Here is an 18,367-nt window from a genome sequence, read left to right as displayed (position 1 = left end):
CCTTCCGTCGTCCCAGATGACCCTCTGAAAGACAACGATGACCCTGCATTTTCCTTTGCGAGGAATGCATCTCCCGATGTGCTTCCTAGACCTCCGCCACTAATCAGTTGAAGAGGCACTTTTCTATGCTTTCTCCCTCTCATATTGGTCCTCTCCCGACTTCGTCACAAGATCCAGTGTTTCGAGTCTCTTCTTGGCGTAATGAGGCTAGTCTGCTAGCTCATGTTAGTCCTCCATTCCGTGTTCACTTTTCACCTCAGGTGAAGGATTTTAGATCTACTCCTTCTCCCTCATATTCGGCGACTGGTCCCAATCACTTTTTTGGGTCAGCGAACCTGGGTAGGAGCTCCCAATCATGGAAACATTCTTTAGCTACTCAGCATGGGGAGGCATTCATTCACAAGGCATTCATTCATTCCTGAGCGAGGTTCTCTTGAAGTTAGCTACTCAGGTGAGCCTTTTAAAACTTGTCCCTTTGCATGTTTGGTTACTTCTTTTTCATTTAAGCTAACCCTTTTTACCACTACTTGTGTCTTGTTTTTTATTTTGTGCAGAGTTTTATTGTTTCTCGCTGTCTAGCTTTTTCTGAGTCTGAAAATTCCTGCCTGAAATCGAAGCTCAAGGCTTTGCGGGGTGATATCATTCGGGCCAAAGGAAATATTGATAGGCTTGAACTTCATGTTCAAGATGACAAGAGTGAGCTTGCTAGGGTAGCACATGTGAAAAATGCTACTGAGCTCAATCTCGCTACTATCATTGAGGAGAAAGAGCTTCTCATTGCCAAACTAGCTTCCCTAGAAGTTAGTTCATGAGCTCAGAGTGAGGAAGCTGGTTCTTTGAAGACCACAATTTCATCGTTGGAAGAAGAGGTTGGCTCACTCGAGGTTGCCCAAATGAAGATTGAGGATGAGGCCGCGGAGAATCTTCTTTTTACATTGTGGAACATTGACCCAAACTTTTAATTCTTTCACTTTGCAGAAGACGAGGTCTAGCTTACTGCTGAATGGGCAACCCACAGGAAGCTGTCCGCTCCTAAGCATGGGGACTGCAGAGCAGGCTGATTTTTTATGCATGTTTCAATTCCTCATGAATTTTTTAGTCTTTCGATTAGGTTCTATTTTCGTTCATCTTATTTTTCTTGAGAGGTTTGTCAAGGTCTTTTATATTTAGTTGTTTACCGAGTTTTTCGGAAACTATAATTATGAGAGATAAGAGAACAAAAAGGAAGAATTTAATGATAATCACACAAGGTTTTTACGTGGTTGTGGCGTTAATGAGCCTTAGTCCACGAGTCTATTGTATTAGAGCTTAGAAAGTTTTAAAAAAGGAGTTTTCTGCCAGTTTGGGCAAAGTAATTTCATACAAGAGAAAATTCGGGATCCCTTAAACAGTACACAACAGGTCCTATTTATAGGCAGTTGGGTGCAATGGGCATGGGCCGGACTAATTCGGGTCCAATAGGGATGTAATCATGGTTGGCTCGCTAATGGAGGCTTAATACAAAGGATTTTGATAAATAATATACATTAATCCGGGCCCATTTGGTCGGCTTGGGCATAATCAAGCTTTACTGCTGACAACAATACGTAGCCTCAGACTGGTCCACGTGGGCTTCTAAGGAGATCCTGAGGACAGGATCTATCATGGTAGTGGTAGTACTATTTCCCAATAAAGGCGTACATTCCGTATGTAACCTCTTATGCAGGTTCGGGGCCATTTAGGTTATCCTCATTCTTTCCAATTCACCACATTTTATATATGTATCCCTCAGTAACTGGTGCATCTATACCACTCGCGTTGTGCAGATCTGGAATGTAACTTTTGATTGTCACAGTAACCAATGGGTGTCAGAGTAATTTTCAAAGCGTCCCGTCTACTACAAAGATGTTGATAGGGTACTCGAGTGGGCTATTTAATGCCTCTACACCATCTGGGAGCGTTGGATTGGGATATTCTCGAAAATTTCTTAATGTGGATCGTTGGATCAAGTGGACGCGGATCGTGAATTGGTGAATCCACAATTTGGTTCTTCATGGGGCAAATTAAAGCCTTCGTGTTGTCCAGGACCATTAGATGAGGAGAATCATTATGAATCATTGGATCAAGAAGTGGGTTTTAGCCCTATAAATACCCCCCAGAGTTTCATCCTCAAATTTACACATTCTAACATTCAGAGCTAATTGAGATCTTTTTATGTTTGAGTTTGCCAACGAAATTTTTCAACGACTGCTTCACCTTTGTTCTTGTGTCTTTCCGACTCAGCCTTTTTCTGCACGACCATTAGACGGTCCATTCCTGGTCCAACCAGTAGATGAACTCCTATATCACCTTCGTCAATTCAAGGGCGAAATCTTGCCGATCCTGTCGCCTGAGACTCTATGACTTTCAGGCTAGTGCCTTTCAATAAGCTCTCTGGTCTTTTGCCTCTGTTTATTTCATTTTTTTTTTTTTTTGTAGTATTACCTCTGTGACCATAGGACTGTTAGAGTAGGGACCACCGTGTAGGGTGGTTCTAAGTAGAACGGTGTAGGTTTGTAGTGTAGATTGTCTAGGTAATATCTTCGGTAGAGAGGTCCCGGATCACTTCGGACTTTCTGAGATTGATTTGGGAACACTAGAGAAGAACCTTTCACTCCTAGTTCCCAAACAAGGCTGTTGGGATCTCCATTGATCCTGGATCTGGGTCCGGAGGGGACTTCTCCAAGAAGTTTTAGAAAAATCCTCTGTACCTTAACTAATTTTCTTGGGTTTTGGTGCTGACTGCTTGGTCTTTTGTTTCCTTTGTTATCTCTAGAACCTTGATCATGATCCATGGTGTCACTCTTCATCCGGAAGACTACGTGCAATCAAGCCCTATCATCCTAGAAGGGCGCAAGCCTCCCACGGGCAACACATGGGAGATGGATGGGGAGAAAAATGAGTTTCGGAACTACCGGAAGCTAGACACCTTGGAGAAGCATTTGGGAGTAGAATTGACTCCCAGACTCTTCTACAATTGACTGTCCAGGAAGGAAGAGAAGGCACACACCAACGTGGGCGATTTCGGGGCTTGGAGTGTAGGCCATATAAGTGCGGGAGCTACGATTCCGCTTAATTTGTGGGAATCGCACCGTTCCAACTCTTGCCCCAGGCCTACAAGCTGCTCACAGGGTGGTGCATCTTTTGTGCGTCTAAGGAGATCCCAACACCCACCCCTGTGGAGGTATTATAATTGTACAAGCTTGAGCCGCAGCTTAAGGTCAAAGACAAGACCTGGGACGACTTCTACAGATTTAAGCCGCACGGTAACTATCCGGCTCCCTACAGCACCTGGAAGCACCCCGCGGATGTTAGACACTCGTGGTTCATGACATCCGGTTTCCTCCTATAGAAGAACTCCACGTTGGTGCTGGACTTCCATCGTGTGGGTAAGTTGTTTTCCCCCTTGATTCTTTTGGTTTTCCTTTTGTTTTGTCTGTCTCCCACTCACATTCCTGGTAAATATGACCGTACGCCCAGACTCTCCTCACCAAATCAATCCTGGACTGGAAGAAGTACCACGCCACCCTAAGAATGGAGGAGCTAGACGTGGGGGGCTTTGTGACCACAGACAATCTTTGCCTGGTTGGGATGCTCGCCACCAACCAGACGATAGATGCCCCTAGCTTCCGGGGGCTGTAGTACAAGAGGGACCTCGCCCTGAGGAAGGAGTTGGCCCTCCTCCACATCGAGATTGTAGAGGTCGCAGCCCGGGCGGACGTGGAGAAGAAGAAAAAAGAGCAAGCCCATCAAGCGGAGAGGGTTGCGTCCGAAGAGTTGGACGCCCTCATCGAGGGGGCTAAGTTGAATATTGGAGCTCCTCACTTTGAGGACTTAGTTAGGGATAGGCAAATGTACCGAGACTATCTGATTGGGGCTGTCAAAGAAGTGGGGCTTCCATGCACCTTTTTCCTGGATACGCTAACCGTCATGTACTCATTCGGGTTCCTACAGTATAGTAATTTTCTGGACCTGGACGACATGGGGGATCGCATTCATTCCTTCACCCTAGGGGAGTTAAGTCATGCCCATTCATTAGATAAAGGTTCATCCCGGAGGACTTTAGACCTTTCTATTTGTTTTAATTTATTACTCCCGTCCCCCTTCATATATTTTACTGATTAATTTTTCTGTTTATTTCAGGTGACCCAGACATGTCTAACCCCGTGGCCAAAATGAAGGAAATGATCGAGGCCAGGGCGGTCACTGCCAAGGCTTCAGTGAAGAGGGCTGCCAAGGGCTAGCCCAAGAAGAAAGTGCTCGAGCTGATCCTTGGGGATTCAAGTCCGGACCTGGAGGTTACAAAGACGGATCTAGGCCCAAGCGTCCTCCCGACGGTGCGCACTGAAACCATTCCGCCCCTGCCCATTCTTTCCCCAGTCATCAACTTGGAGTAGGAGCCTTCGGAAGGTCGAAGGGCAGAGAAAAGGGTCGCGGACTCGGCAGTTAGTGAGTTTGCAAAATGGGCCAAGAGGGCTAGGACCAAGGAGCTTGCCCTGGCTAAGGAGCATTCTTTCGGGGAGAGTCTCATTTTCACCCGGGAGATCCCAAAGGCTCCCATGCTTTCGGTCAATCCAGCTCTCCCTGAGGAAGGGGACATGGTCCTCTAGAAGGAGAGGACGAGAATGGTGGCCCAGGCCTGGGAAGATGGCTGAGACAAATGGGAGGAAGTGTACATGGCCTTAACGCCTAGACATCTTCAACACTCCCCAACAGATCGTAGACCGGCTCATAGTTGAGATTGGGTTCCGTCCTAAGTTGGGTCAAGACACGGCTTTGCTAGCCACAGACTTGCTGGCCCAGGTTAGGGCGACTATGTCCAACCTACAATTGAAGTGGTACGCCACCTTGGATAATGAGGATGCCCTATTCATCTCCCAGGCCATTTCTCACTAAGCCAGTTATATGTTAATACGATCTTTTACTTTAGTTTGTTCCAAGATGCGTTGTTGGCCCATAGGAACGCAGACTTGGTGGCTGAGATGGTGATGAAGCTTGAGACAGATCAGATGGAGCTGGAGGGGGCCGTGAACCAGCGAGAAGTTTCTAGGGAGGTCCTAGCCAAAGAGGCTGCTTCGATCCAAGCTGATCGTGCAGAGGTCACCGGATTCGGGTCCAACATGAAGAAACTTTTTCCAAGAAGGATGCCGACCATAAGAAGTTAGTGGACAGTTGGAAGGCGAAGCTTCTTCATGTTCGAGGCTCAGAGGCATCAACCAAGGCCCTCCTAGAAGCAACTAAGGCCCAATCTCACCAGGACCGGGAGAAGGTTGTAACCCTCGAGTCCCAGGTTCAGGCCCTGGACAACCTTCTTTAGCTGGAGGTAAAGTGAAATTACGAGGTTCTCCGAGAGAAGGAGCAGACCGATGCTTTGTTGGTGGCCTCTTTTGACGAGGCCATTTACATGGCCTAGCTCCAGGACAAGAACATGAATCTCCGTGTTTATCCCAATCTGACCCCGAAGAGAGCTGAATTTAAGGATAAGGAGAAATTCGATGTTAAGCTTTTGGTCGGGGATGAGCAAGAGGAGATCGTCCTAGATGTTCTGGATTAGGGCGAAGCCTAGGCCTGGGCCTTGTGTTGTAAACAGGGTTTCTTTTTGTTTTTATTTGTATCCCTTTTATGGATGCGGATGCGTCCAAGACAACTTTTATTGTTTGCTCTTTATATATATATATTGATTTTAATTCCTGCAAAACATTTTCCCTTTTTCATTCATTTATTTCTCCTCAAAATCCACTAAGTGTTTTGCCACTCTGCATGAACATGAGTCGAATGTTGCTTCTCGGTTCAAATAGCCGGGACCACTAGCGAAATGCTGTAGGAGGCATTTAGCTTGTCCGGGGACCCGTGTTCGGGTTTTGACGGCGTGGACCATTTCAGGCTTACCAATATAACTTAGTTCGGGCTCCAACGTCCGGGACCGTTAGAGATTTATTTTAGATATGACTTAACTAGTTAACTCACTTTAATCCTGGTGTTTAGTTTCCAATGGTCTGGACCGCTAGGGAGTTAATAATTATAATCAAATATATTTATCCTGATTCTGATATTCATGTTCCAACGAACTGGGCCAACAGAGATTAGTTCATTAGCTTATTTTGAACCTAGTGGGTAGGTTCCAACGGCTTGGGCCATTTATAAGTAATTTTAAACAACTTATACCTAAGGCTCACGTTCCAATGATTCTGGGCCATTATAGAGGAGACATGAATAGGGATTTGGTTATTTGAGACTGATTAGTGATCAAAAATATAATTTTATAGGTTTTAAAGTTTAAAATTAATTAAGTTTTGATTAGTATTTTCATGGATTTATTGTAATATATTTTATTTTTGAAGTATTAAGTTTAATTTACATTTTGTTTACTTTCAAGGAAATAAAATGTATTTTGACACAGAGAAAAAGAAAGAAGAAAAATATGGCATTTTTTAAGACAATTAGGTCCAAACCAGCCCAAGCCCAAAATATGATGAAATAATTTTTTAGCACAACATCTAGTCCAAGGCATATATATATAGGGGCTTCACTTTAAGCCTTACCGGTAGGGTTCCTAGTGTTTCTCGACCCGTGAACAGTTTTCGGCGTAATTTTTTTTATGACCGTGTATATTGTAGCTATTTAGAGCATCCTGCAAATTTTTAGAAAATTCTGAATAGTTTACCGTACCAAAAAAAAGGTTCAAACATGTTGTTTTCTGCGCGCATAAAAAAAATTAGTCACGCGTGCAACAACATGTTTGAACTTAGTTTTTGGTACTGTAAACTATTCGGAATTTTCTGAAAATTTGCAGAATGCTCTAAATAGCTACAGTATACACGGTCATAAAAAACTGTGCAGAAAACTATTGACGGGTCGAGAGTACTGAAAGCCCCACTAGTAGGGCTAAAAGTGAAGCCCATATTGGAGAATTTCCCTATATATATATACTTCATTAAAGAGAAGTTGGAGACTCACGTGGGGCTTCTTTTCCAATTAAGCTATACATAGTACATTTATAGAGAAAAGAAAGAGATATGCTCATCCTCCAATCAAGTGCTCGGACCATTTCTTTTTCGGCCCAAGAAGCAAGCTTACAACTTTTATTATTCATTAAACACACAGCCGAGCCCAATTATATTTAGTTAATGGGTTGCTTCTCTAAATTCTCTCCAATTCTCGGTCAGGAACAAGACCCAATCGTGATCTCAAGAAATATCAGACTAGGCTCATATCAATCAGTCAAACATTGAAGTCTTCAAAGTCTTGATGCCCAAGTCCTCAACACTCCCACCTTCTACTGCACACGTCTGCCACTCCCTATTTGCCGCGAATAAGATCCCGCCATGTGTCCCACTTTTTAGCTTTATGAAGCACTCTCTCTACTATGTCTTGAATGATTTTCCCACATTTGGGACTAGATTTTCTCTATAAATATAGAACCAGAATCAACTTAAGAAAATCATCAGATTGTAGAGTGGGAAAAAGACACTTTGTTATTTTGTTTCTTTTCTTCTTTCTGGTTTAATTTTGCTTGTTTTAGATGACAAAAATGAGTGAATTATTTTAGAAATATTGGTGATGTTAGAGTGTAGTTGTTGTACTTCTAATTCTCAATAGTGATATTGATTCTTCTTATACTTCATTTCCATATCTCAGTAATTATTTTTTTTCTCATCTTCTAATTTCTTTTCTAAAATTATTTAGCATCTTTTACATAAGTTCAGTCATTCTTTTCTTTTGTAACTTAGATTGTTAATTTATTTTAGTATATTTGTTATATTGTACGTCTTTTACTGCAGTCTTCCAGTGGTATTTTGTCGCTCTTTGATATATAATATGATATGAGTTAGTTTCAATTTAATTTAGATTATTTAACTTCTGTTTTTAACATATAAATCTCCCAGTTGCAATTAATGGTATAGAATTGCAATTGTGTTTTGAATAAATATCAATATTAGAATAGGTTTTATAGCACTGCATCTCTACCTTGCCATGCTCTTTATCTAATCTCTTTATCTTATCTATCATTTTAATTTCACGAAATCCATTTCATCAATTCTACTTAATTTTTATTTTTTAATTACTAATCTAATCTTTAGTTGTGTTTGCCTCTCTATGAATACAACAAAGCCCGATTACTACTACGACCGCTTAGGAGTTTATTGGGCAACATCAATTTTTGGCGCCGTTGTCGGGGAGGTAATTTTAGAATTAAAGGTTTGCATAGTAAATTATATATTTTTTTCTCTATTTAAACAAAGTAGTGTAATTTTTTTGTTTATTTCTCTTTTTTTTTTCCTTAGTAATTTTTTTATTACTTATTAATTTTTTTTTGTTTATGTTTTATTTTATTTATTCTACTTTTAGGTTTAGAATTTATTTTCTAGATTTAGTTTTTTTTTCAGAAAAAAAGCATTAAAATTTTTAAATCATAAAATATACAACAAAGTATTGAGAACATTTGTGTAATTTTGGAAATCAGTAAAAACCAAACTTGTTCTGTCTTAGAAAAATTAGTTCTTAAATAAGGTTTGTGTTAGCGTTACCCTCCAACCTTTTCTAAGAACCTCGGGGAGTTCTAGAAAAGCTCTTGGGCGTAAAGTGGTACCTTGGCAGCCTTCCCAACTAGCCTAGGAACATTTTTGATGTATACTTGTTACACTATTACACACTTGCGCTTAAAATACTTGCAAAAAAAAAAAAAAAACAAATGAATGAAGAGGATCATTGGCGTTTTGAGTATTATTATCCAATATATCTTTCTTCACTTCAACACAATCCAAAATCTAGTGCTACTGAGGGTTCTAGCAATTTTAGAGGTACCCACCAACTTAGCGAAAGAGAGTACCTTAAATCTGAAGTAGAATTCTTGACTAGAGAATTCGGAAACTTGAAAGCTAGGTATGGTCGAGAAAGTAACGAGTTCATATGGGTAGAGTATGATGAACCGTATTTTGACTATGAAAGAGTCGACCATTTTGCTCAAGATTACTCAACTCTTAGAGAAAGGGAGGAAGCTTTTCAATACTATTCTTACTACAAGAATAATAATCTTAGCTGGAAAAACCCCGTTGCTTCAAGTTGGAAGTCTAAGTACAACTACCGTGCACTGATTGGTTGGGAATTGGCACCATCTAGTCGGAATGTTGAGCACAATTTTTCTAACTCTTACCATGAACCTCCACAAAATGCCTGGACTAATACGAATTCCTTAGAAAAAGCATTATACACATTTATGGAGGAACAAATAAACTTTACTGAACACATAAGAAACATTACTAAACAAATGATGGAGGAACTTAGAGAAATTTGGACTCAATTTTCAGAATTAACCGACAAAGTTAATTCAAATTGTTTCAGCCAATTCCAAACAAATGAGGAAACAATGACATCAATCTCTAATCCTATTTTCAACAAATTTGATGAGGATAATGCCATTACTATTCGGAGTGAAAATATTCCTCATGCTGAAATTCTTTCAACAACACTGAATGAAAACAAGTGTTATCATACTGATGTGATAAACCTTATTGTGGAGGAAATTCGAAAAAATTTCTCAAAGAATCAATCACACAATTTCCTCCACGATACTGAAAAGGAACATTTTCTTTATCCTGACAATGTTACTAATACTTCCATTTTTTAGACACAGGATAAAAGAAAATTCATTTTTGATACTGGATAGTCAAGAATATTTAGTTGGTGAAGCAACCTCAGGAGGCTTTTCTCCGGTTTTCCAAGACTAATCAGGTTCTTTCTTTCCTTGCTTTCTTTATTTCTGGTATGTTTTATTTTAGTTATTTGTTTTTTTTTCCTTTTTATTTTATTATGATAGTTTGTCTTGTCATTTATTTGTATTTTTCTAAGAATCAATATCATATCATTTTGCATTAGCTCACTCTCTACATGTTCTCATTTCACGCTTTTCGTGTATATATTTTTAAACAATGAGGACATTGTCTGATTTTGGTTCGGGGTGGTGAGCATATTCATGCACATTCATGTGGATTTTTGTCATACTAATATTTTCATGGTCATTTTTTAAAATTACTTTTTTATTCTTTCAAAATGTTACTTTTGAGTCAATTTTTGTTATCTGTATTACTAAGAGTTTCTCTAAAGTTACCTAATGCATATGCCAAACGTTGTGGTAAGATGGTTGTTAGCACATATTTGCTTAGAAATTTTCCATGTTTAAGAATCCATTCTTTTCCGTGAGAGGTGAGACTTGAGAAAACAACTTAAATTTTTTTATTGATTCTTAGAAATAGTTATAATTATTTGGACAAGGTATTGTGGTATGAATGGATGATGTTTTAGGGATAATATTTTCTATAGACAAGTCTTATTAGAGAGCCTTTTATTATGTTTTTCATAAAAGAAAAGACGAATAAAAAGAAAAAGAAAAAGAAAAAAAAAATAGATAAACATAAGAGCAATAGTCCTATCAGTTTCAATTATATTGTCTCTTGTGTCCAAAAACAAGTTTGTTGATTAAATTCATGTTTTATTTTATGGCTATTAGAATAAATGTAAAGATTGTCTATTTAACTTAGAATTCCCAAAAAACTGGTTTTGTGGTACTCTTTATGGTGGTTGTCCAAATAGTTTATTTCCTATCTTCGTTTCAATGATTATTTAAAAGTTTGTCCTAAATATATACCCATTTGATGAGTTCTTTCTTCTTTATTTCCAAATCCATGAGTGAAACCCTTAACTTTAAATATTTTCAATTATATGAGAGATTAATGGAGTTGAGACTTTTAATTGGCATTATTTTGAAGGTTTTATGTGCTATGGTTTACGGTAAGAAGGTTCAAGTTTGATGCACACACTCATAACTCTAGATTTATTCAAAGTAATTTTGATAACACTTATTGTCTTGTCACTAACATTTTGTATTAATACTTAAGTTCTTTTATAACTTTTGACCTGAAATTTATCCTATTGACATTTATCATTTCGCTTGGATTGCTATCGACTAGCAATAAGCTGGTTGGGGGTCGTGATTAGTGCTCAAAAAAATAATTATATAAGATTTAAAGTTTAAAATTAATTAAGTCTTGATTAGTATTTTCATGGATTTACTGTAATATATTTTATTTTTGAAATAATAATTATAATTTACTTTTTATTTAATTTTCAGGAAATAAAATATATTTTGTCACAAAGAAAAAAATGGCATTTTTTAAAACAATTAGGCCCAAACCAGCCCAAGCCCAAAGTCTAATGAAATAATTTTTTAGCACAACATCTAGTCCAAGGCATATATATATATATACTTCATTAAAGCGAAGTTGGAGACTCATGTGGGGCTTCTTTTCCAATTAAGCTATATATAGTACATTTATAGAGAAAAGAAAGAGAAATGTTCATCCTCTAATCAAGTGCTTGGATCATTTCTTTTTGGGTTGAAGAAGCAAGCTTACAACTTTTGCTACTCATTAAAAACATGGCCGAGCCCAATTATATTTAATTAATGGGTCGCTTCTCTAAATTCTCTCCAATTCTCGGTCAGGAACAAGACCCAATCGTGATCTCAAGCAATATCAGACTAGGCTCATATCAATCAGTCAAACATTGAAGTCTTCAAAGTCTTATGCCCAAGTCCTCAACACTCCCACCTTCTGCTGCACACGTCTGCCACTCCCTATTTGCCGAGAATAAGAGACCGACATGTGTCCCACTTTTTAGCTTTATGAGGCACTCTCTCCACTGTGTCTTGTACGATTTTTCGACATTTGGGACTAGATTTTTTCTATAAACAGAGAACTAGAATCAACTTAAGAAAATCATCAGATTGTAGAGTGGGAAAAAGACACTATGTTATTTTGTTTCTTTTCTTATTTCTAGTTTAATTTTGCTTGTTTTAGAGAACAAAAATGAGTGAATTATTTTAGATATATTGGTGAGGTTAGAGTGTAGTTGTTGTACTTCTAATTCTCAATAGTGATATTGATTCTTCTTATACTTCATTTCCATATCTCAGTAATTATTTTTCTTCTCATCTTCTAATTTCTTTTTTAAAATTATTTTGCATCTTTTACATAAGTTCAATCATGATTTTCTTATGTAACTTAGATTGTTAATTTATTTTAGTATATTTGTTATATTGTATGTCTTTTACTACATTCTACCAGTGGTATTTTGTCGCTCTTGGATATATAATATGATATGCTATGAAATTATGAGTTAGATTCAATTTAATCTAGATTATTTAATTTGTGTTTTTAACATATACATCTTCCAGTTGCAATTAATGGTGTAGAATTGCAACTGTGTTTTGAATTAATATCAATATTAGAATAGGTTTTACAACACTGCATCTCTACCTTGCCATGCTCTTTCTCTGATCGCTTTCTCTAATCTACCATTTTAATTTCACGAAATCCATTTCTTCAATTCTACTTTATTTTTATCATTTATTTACTAATATAATCTTTAGTTGTGTTTTCCTGTGTATGGATACGACAAAGCCCGATTACTACTGCGATCGCTTAGGAGTTTATTGGGCAACATCAGAGACCATGCTAGGTCAATCGATTTTTTAGGTATTTCGTACCCCTGAACCATGTATGTCCAAGTTAGGATTGGGCTTGAGCCATACCTCCTACTGGGTTTAATGCCTCCAGACCATGTATGTCCAAGTTGGAATTGGGCCTGAGCCGTCTGTCCCTTTTGATTTTGTACCCCTAGACCATGTATGTTCAGGTTATGTCTCGGCCTGAGCCTTACGTCCTGTTGAGTTTTGTACCCCTGGACCATGAATGTCCGGGTTAGGACTAGGCTTGAGCCTTGCATCCTATTGGGTTTTGTACCCCCAGACCATGTATGTCTAGGTTAGGACTTCGCCTAAGCCTTGCATCCTATTGGGTTTTGTTGGGATTTGCTACCTCTAGTCTATACGATCCGGACCAAGACTAACTTTGCGTTTTGCATCATGTTTTTTTTTTATTCCTGGACTTGTTCCTATAGACGGTCATACCCTCCAAGGGATCGAAGACTGTAGTCTTTGGTCGCTTATCAGTGTGAAAAAGAACGAAGACAGACAGGAACTTTTATTTCTTTATAATATTTTTTATGATGTTTTGCACACACCATTTTTATTAAGTAAGAAATCGTGCCGGATGAGTAGGCAGGATTGGATCAGCATTCTCTTCCTCAAGAGGTTCTTTGTGGACAAATTTAAATTGGTCAGGCACAGATGTAATAACACTTCTGGGCGCTCTTCTGATCTCCCTAGACACTTCCCACCCCTCCATTATCGCAAGGGAATTTCATGTAGAGGTGGCAGACGGAAGTGACGAGGCCAAAATCGACCAATGCGAGACGACCGAAAGTAAGTGGTAGGGCAGTCCACCACTACGAATGTGCAAAACTTGAACTAGCCCTTAATCTATTTCCCAACGTTACGCGCAGTTGTATCTTCCCCATCGGGAGTAGTGAATCCCCATTGAAGTTGTAGATATACGTTGGGCATGAGGCCAGATCTGCCTCGGTCAAGCCAGTTGCAGTGAAGGCCGGCTTAAACAACACATTGACAGAACTTCTGTCATCTACCAATATTCTGGACACCATTTTGTTGGCGATTTGGGCATCGATGACAAAAGGATCATGATGTAGGAAGTGGACGTTCTAGGCATCCTCTTCTGTGAACGTGATGGGTAAGTTCATCAACTTTGGGTGTTGCGCCAGATCTGGACCAAGGCGCATACCTTATGCTCGTGGTCGAGTTCACTGACGTAGCATTTCTGATCATTTTGGGATGGTCCTCCCAGAGCGGCCCTCCTGATATGGTGGCCACGTGACCATCTATCCATGGAGGCATGGTTCTAGAAGAATATGTCATTCCGGGCCTGGATGCCTAAACAATCAGGGCCCCCTGAAGGGCCTGTGCTCTTGGACCTGAAGCATACCCTCCCTGGGGAGGTCGGTACAATCCAAGTGTATGTTGTCTAGGAGTTGCTGGAAGTCCCGGAACTCCCACTAGCATTCTAACCCATTGGTGGAGATGCCTTAACTTTATTAGATTTTCAATTTCGTCCTTCAGTTGACGACACTCCTGGGTCGTGTGACCCACGTCCTTTTGATAGGCACACCTTTTGTTGGTGTCCCTTGAGTTTGTTCCCCCTCTGAACATGGGGGTGGGTTATCGGTAATGGACCGTACTCCCCGTCGCCAAGTATATGTTCTCCTTGGTGTCCACCAGGTTGGTATATTCTATATATTGGGGTTCGTAACCCTTTTTCCCCTTTTTGGAGGGCTCGGATCGGTTCTGTCCTTTGCCCAATCTCTTCCCCCGGGAGGGGTTCATGCTTGCCTCCGTTCCCCCAACCTGAGAAGGTTGGGCTCCACCGGGGGCAGCGCTGTATCCGATCGGCGCCATACCATATCCGGAGAATGGGGCGGATTGTGCTGGTGCATACTGCGATGAAGTGGGACCATAGACTGTCGGGGTCACGAAGGTCATTCCATGAGTGCCAGTTGATCCAGGCACTGCCAGGGATGTCGGATAATGGTTTATGGGATACTGCATCCCATATCGAGGAAAGGTTTGGGCACTCGACTGGGAGGCCGACTACCACCCGAAAGCTTGGATTCGAGCCTCCTCCCAATTGATAAAACATTGTGCCCTCTAGATGAATTCTTTGAGGGTAGCCGCCTTGCTGCACTGCATATCGTCCCAGAGATGGGATCCAGCCCTGATCCCGGTTTGGAGGGCCACTTTGGTTCTTGATGCTTCCTTTGTGAAAAGCTTAATATAGGCCCTGAGGTTCTCTGTGGGTTGTTGCTTGACATTCGTAAGGGCACTGTTTTGCTTATCCATCTTCATGGCGGCCACAAATTGTTTGCGGAATGCCCATTGCAATTTGGACCAGGAGTGGATTGATCCTGGTATAAAAATTTCCACCACTCCTCTGCGGGTCTGGCTAGAGTTATCAAAAAACACAAGCATTTCCCGTTGTCGCAGATGTGAGCTACAATCATCAGGCGGTTGTAGCAGGACAAGTGGTCCTTGGGGTATGCGTTCCCGATGTAGGTGGGTAGGTTCGACATTTTGAACCCTTTTGGTAGCACCACATCCAAAATGTGTTTGGCGCATGGCTTTTTTTGCTCCTCTTCAGAATCGGAGCCTCCTCCCTCTTGTTTCCAGACCAAGCAGTTTGTGACCTTCTTTAATGTGGCCAACTTTTCCATGAACTGTTTGGCCAATCCATCATCCAGGGGGGCTATTTCATTCCTCCTATCGTTGAGATTATTCCTCAGATTGCCCCTTGAGGGAAAATCTTCTCCTTGCAGTCCCGTTCCTTTCGGGCATTTGGGCCATCGCGTAAGTCTATCAGGGAAGTATCATCTACTGAACTAATGGATTTCGGATCCTTTGCGCACTGGTGTCCGCTGTGATCCTTGTTCATAAAGACACTAGGATGAAAATGTTGTTCTCGTCCGGTCTATCTAGGCACAGTCCGAAGCTTGGCACCCTATGGGCACTTCTTTTGCGGATCGATTGGATGATCCCATCCTGGGTAGGACACATCCGTTCTTTCCTAGGGAGATACCCTGGGTTTGCCCCGGTTTTCAGAATGGGATGAGTTTTCCTCTATGGGTTTGCTTTTCTCATAGGATCAACCATCTTGGCTTTTTCTTTTTCTTGTTGCCGAATTCGACGGGCCGTTTCCGGGATGTGGTCCCAGAGGAGGGATTGGGCTCGTGCTCTCAGGCGCGCCGGTCTTAACCGATGGGGTTGGTAGTTGTGTTCCTGGAATTAGAATGGTTAAAGGATTGGCTACCAATCCTTGGGCAGCAATGAAGGCCTGAAGGGCCAGGAGGAACTCTTGCATTTGGCGAGTGGCCTCTTTCTGTTTAGCTATCCTGGCCTCTTGATCGAGGACTTGTTGTCTCAAACGGGCCACTTTTGTATCCTCCTATTCGGGGTTCATGTCTTTAGGACCAACATCTTCGGTGTCGTGATCCGAATATTCCCCCTCATTCTCTATCTTCTTCGTAGAAACCCTCATCGTAGTCAGCCCCGTCCTCAAAGTTCTGGGAGTCGTCAGGCAGGGGCTCTTGATAGGGTGTTTCCTTAGGTTGGTCCTGAGGGAATGGTTGGTTGGGAAATGATTCTTCATTGCCTTGTTGTTGTTGGTGAGCAGGATCAAATACGTGTGACTAGTTTTCACCATTGCTGCAGACGTTCAAGATCTTTTCAAGCTTTCTTTGGCTCTCAATGAAAGCACAAAATTTTTTACCAAGTTTTTCTGAAACTAGAATTATGAGAGATAATATAACTAAAAAGAAAGGATTTAATGATAATCACACAAGGCTTTTACATGGTTGGGGTGTTAACGATCCTTAGTCCATGAGTCTATTGTATTAGAGCTTAGAAAGCTTTAACAATGGAGTTTTCTGCCAGCTTGGGCAGAGTAATTGCTTACAAGAAAAAATTCGGGATCCCTTCTACAGTACACAACAGCTCCTATTTATAGGCAGTTGGGTGCAATGGGCTTGGGCCGGACTAATCTTGGCCCAATAGGGATGTAATCATGGTTGGCTCGCTAATGGAGGCTTAATACAAAGGATTTTGTTAAATAATATACATTAATCAGGGCTCATTGAGCCGACTTGTGCATAACCATGCTTTACATCTGAAAGCAATTCGTAGCCTCAAATTGGTCCACATGGGCTTATAAGGAGATCCCGGGGACAAGATTTGTTAGGGTAGTGGCAGTATTTTTTCCCAATAATGGTGTACATTTCGTATGTAACGTCTTCTGCAAATTAGTTGATGAGACCAAACTCTGTGTTTCTTGGGGATGTGTCAGTGCAAGGGAAGTTCAATCCTGCCCTATCCAGAAGCCTGGTCCGAATTCATTTACTCACATTCTGATCCATTTGTTGAGTCTAGCTTTTATCATGTTTTGGTGATGTTTTAGTAGTCTTTTATTTTGTTTTTCTATCATTTAGTGCGGGTTTATGCTTTGTTTGTCTGTCTTTGTGAATATCAGGAAGAATTGAGCTCTTGGAAGAAAATGTCAAAGAAAGGGAAGAAATAACCAAGCTTTTCATCATATTTCGAGAAAGAATGGTTCTCAACATAATTTGGAAGTGTTGGTGAATTTTTGGGATAAAAACTCAAAAAATTGAGAAATCCCTTAAGAGCCACGACATGAGCAAAGTGGAGCCGCGGCTAGGTGGGAAACAGAACCAATGTTTTGAAGGAAATCCTAGGGCCGCGGCATGGCTAGAGTGGGCCGCGGCATTGAAGAGCATCAACCCAGATTTCGTCGACACAGGCCGCGGCATGGCTGACTAATGCCGCGGCATGAAGAGGACCTTTTGCCCAGGAAATTGGACACGGGCCGCGGCATAGTGTATGTACAGCCACGGCCCGCCTCTTTAAAATTTTAAGTCCTAGGTTTTATTTTGGCGAAATAGAGGAGAAAACAGATACGTACGGATTGAGGATGGGAGCTGGTTTTAAAGGCTAAAGACTTAGAGTATTTCTACATGTTTTTCTTCTTCTTCTTGATGTTGTCTTTAATTTTTGTTGTGATTAGCATTATGACTATGAACTAATTTTATGTTTAGGATCACTTGAATCCTTGTTATGAACTAATGCCATTTCAATTTTCTTCTTCTTCAATTCCTTATAACTTGTTTTTATAGATTGATTATTGATTGGCCATCTTTATTCATATACATATGTTTTTAAGTCAAAATCTGAGAAGTGAGATTTAATTATGTTGTGGTTATATTGGACATAATTCTAATTTAGAACGAAAGTATCTGAATTAATTGTGTAACCGTTATTAAGTTGTCGAGATTAATGCTACCTTTGTGGTTCCATTTACCATAGAAATATAGGAAATTGTCACCTAGGTTGAGTTTATAATTCATAGTATGATTATAGGCTGCTGTATCAACTTGTTAATTGAATTAGGTAAAAAGAAGAAGAATTCACACTTTGCATTAGGGAATAATAGGGAGGATAGTTGATGAGATTGAATATCCTAATTGTTTCTCAGTGATTAAATTAAAAGTTTTTCTATAAGTTGTTATTCCATTCAATTTGCAATTATTGTTTCTGCACTTTATAGTTTCTCTTGCTGCACTTACAAAAATCAAGAATTTCAATTCATCAAATAGAACAAGAAATTAATTGACTGGTAATTTGATAAATCAGTCCTTGAGGACGATACTTGGTTTTACCATTTTATTACGAATTGCAACTGTGTGCACTTGCATAGCAAAAATATCGCAACAAGTTTTTGGCGCCGTTGCCGGGGACTAAAAATAATTATCAATATCAGTCTAATTAATTTTTATTCTAATTTGATTTTAATTTCTCTTGTTTCTAATCTGTTTT

The sequence above is a fragment of the Humulus lupulus genome, chromosome 6, assembly GCF_963169125.1.
Source record: "Humulus lupulus chromosome 6, drHumLupu1.1, whole genome shotgun sequence".
NCBI lineage: Eukaryota > Viridiplantae > Streptophyta > Magnoliopsida > Rosales > Cannabaceae > Humulus > Humulus lupulus.
The sequence above is the reverse complement of the archived record's forward strand: the minus strand, read 5'-3'. Positions refer to the sequence as shown.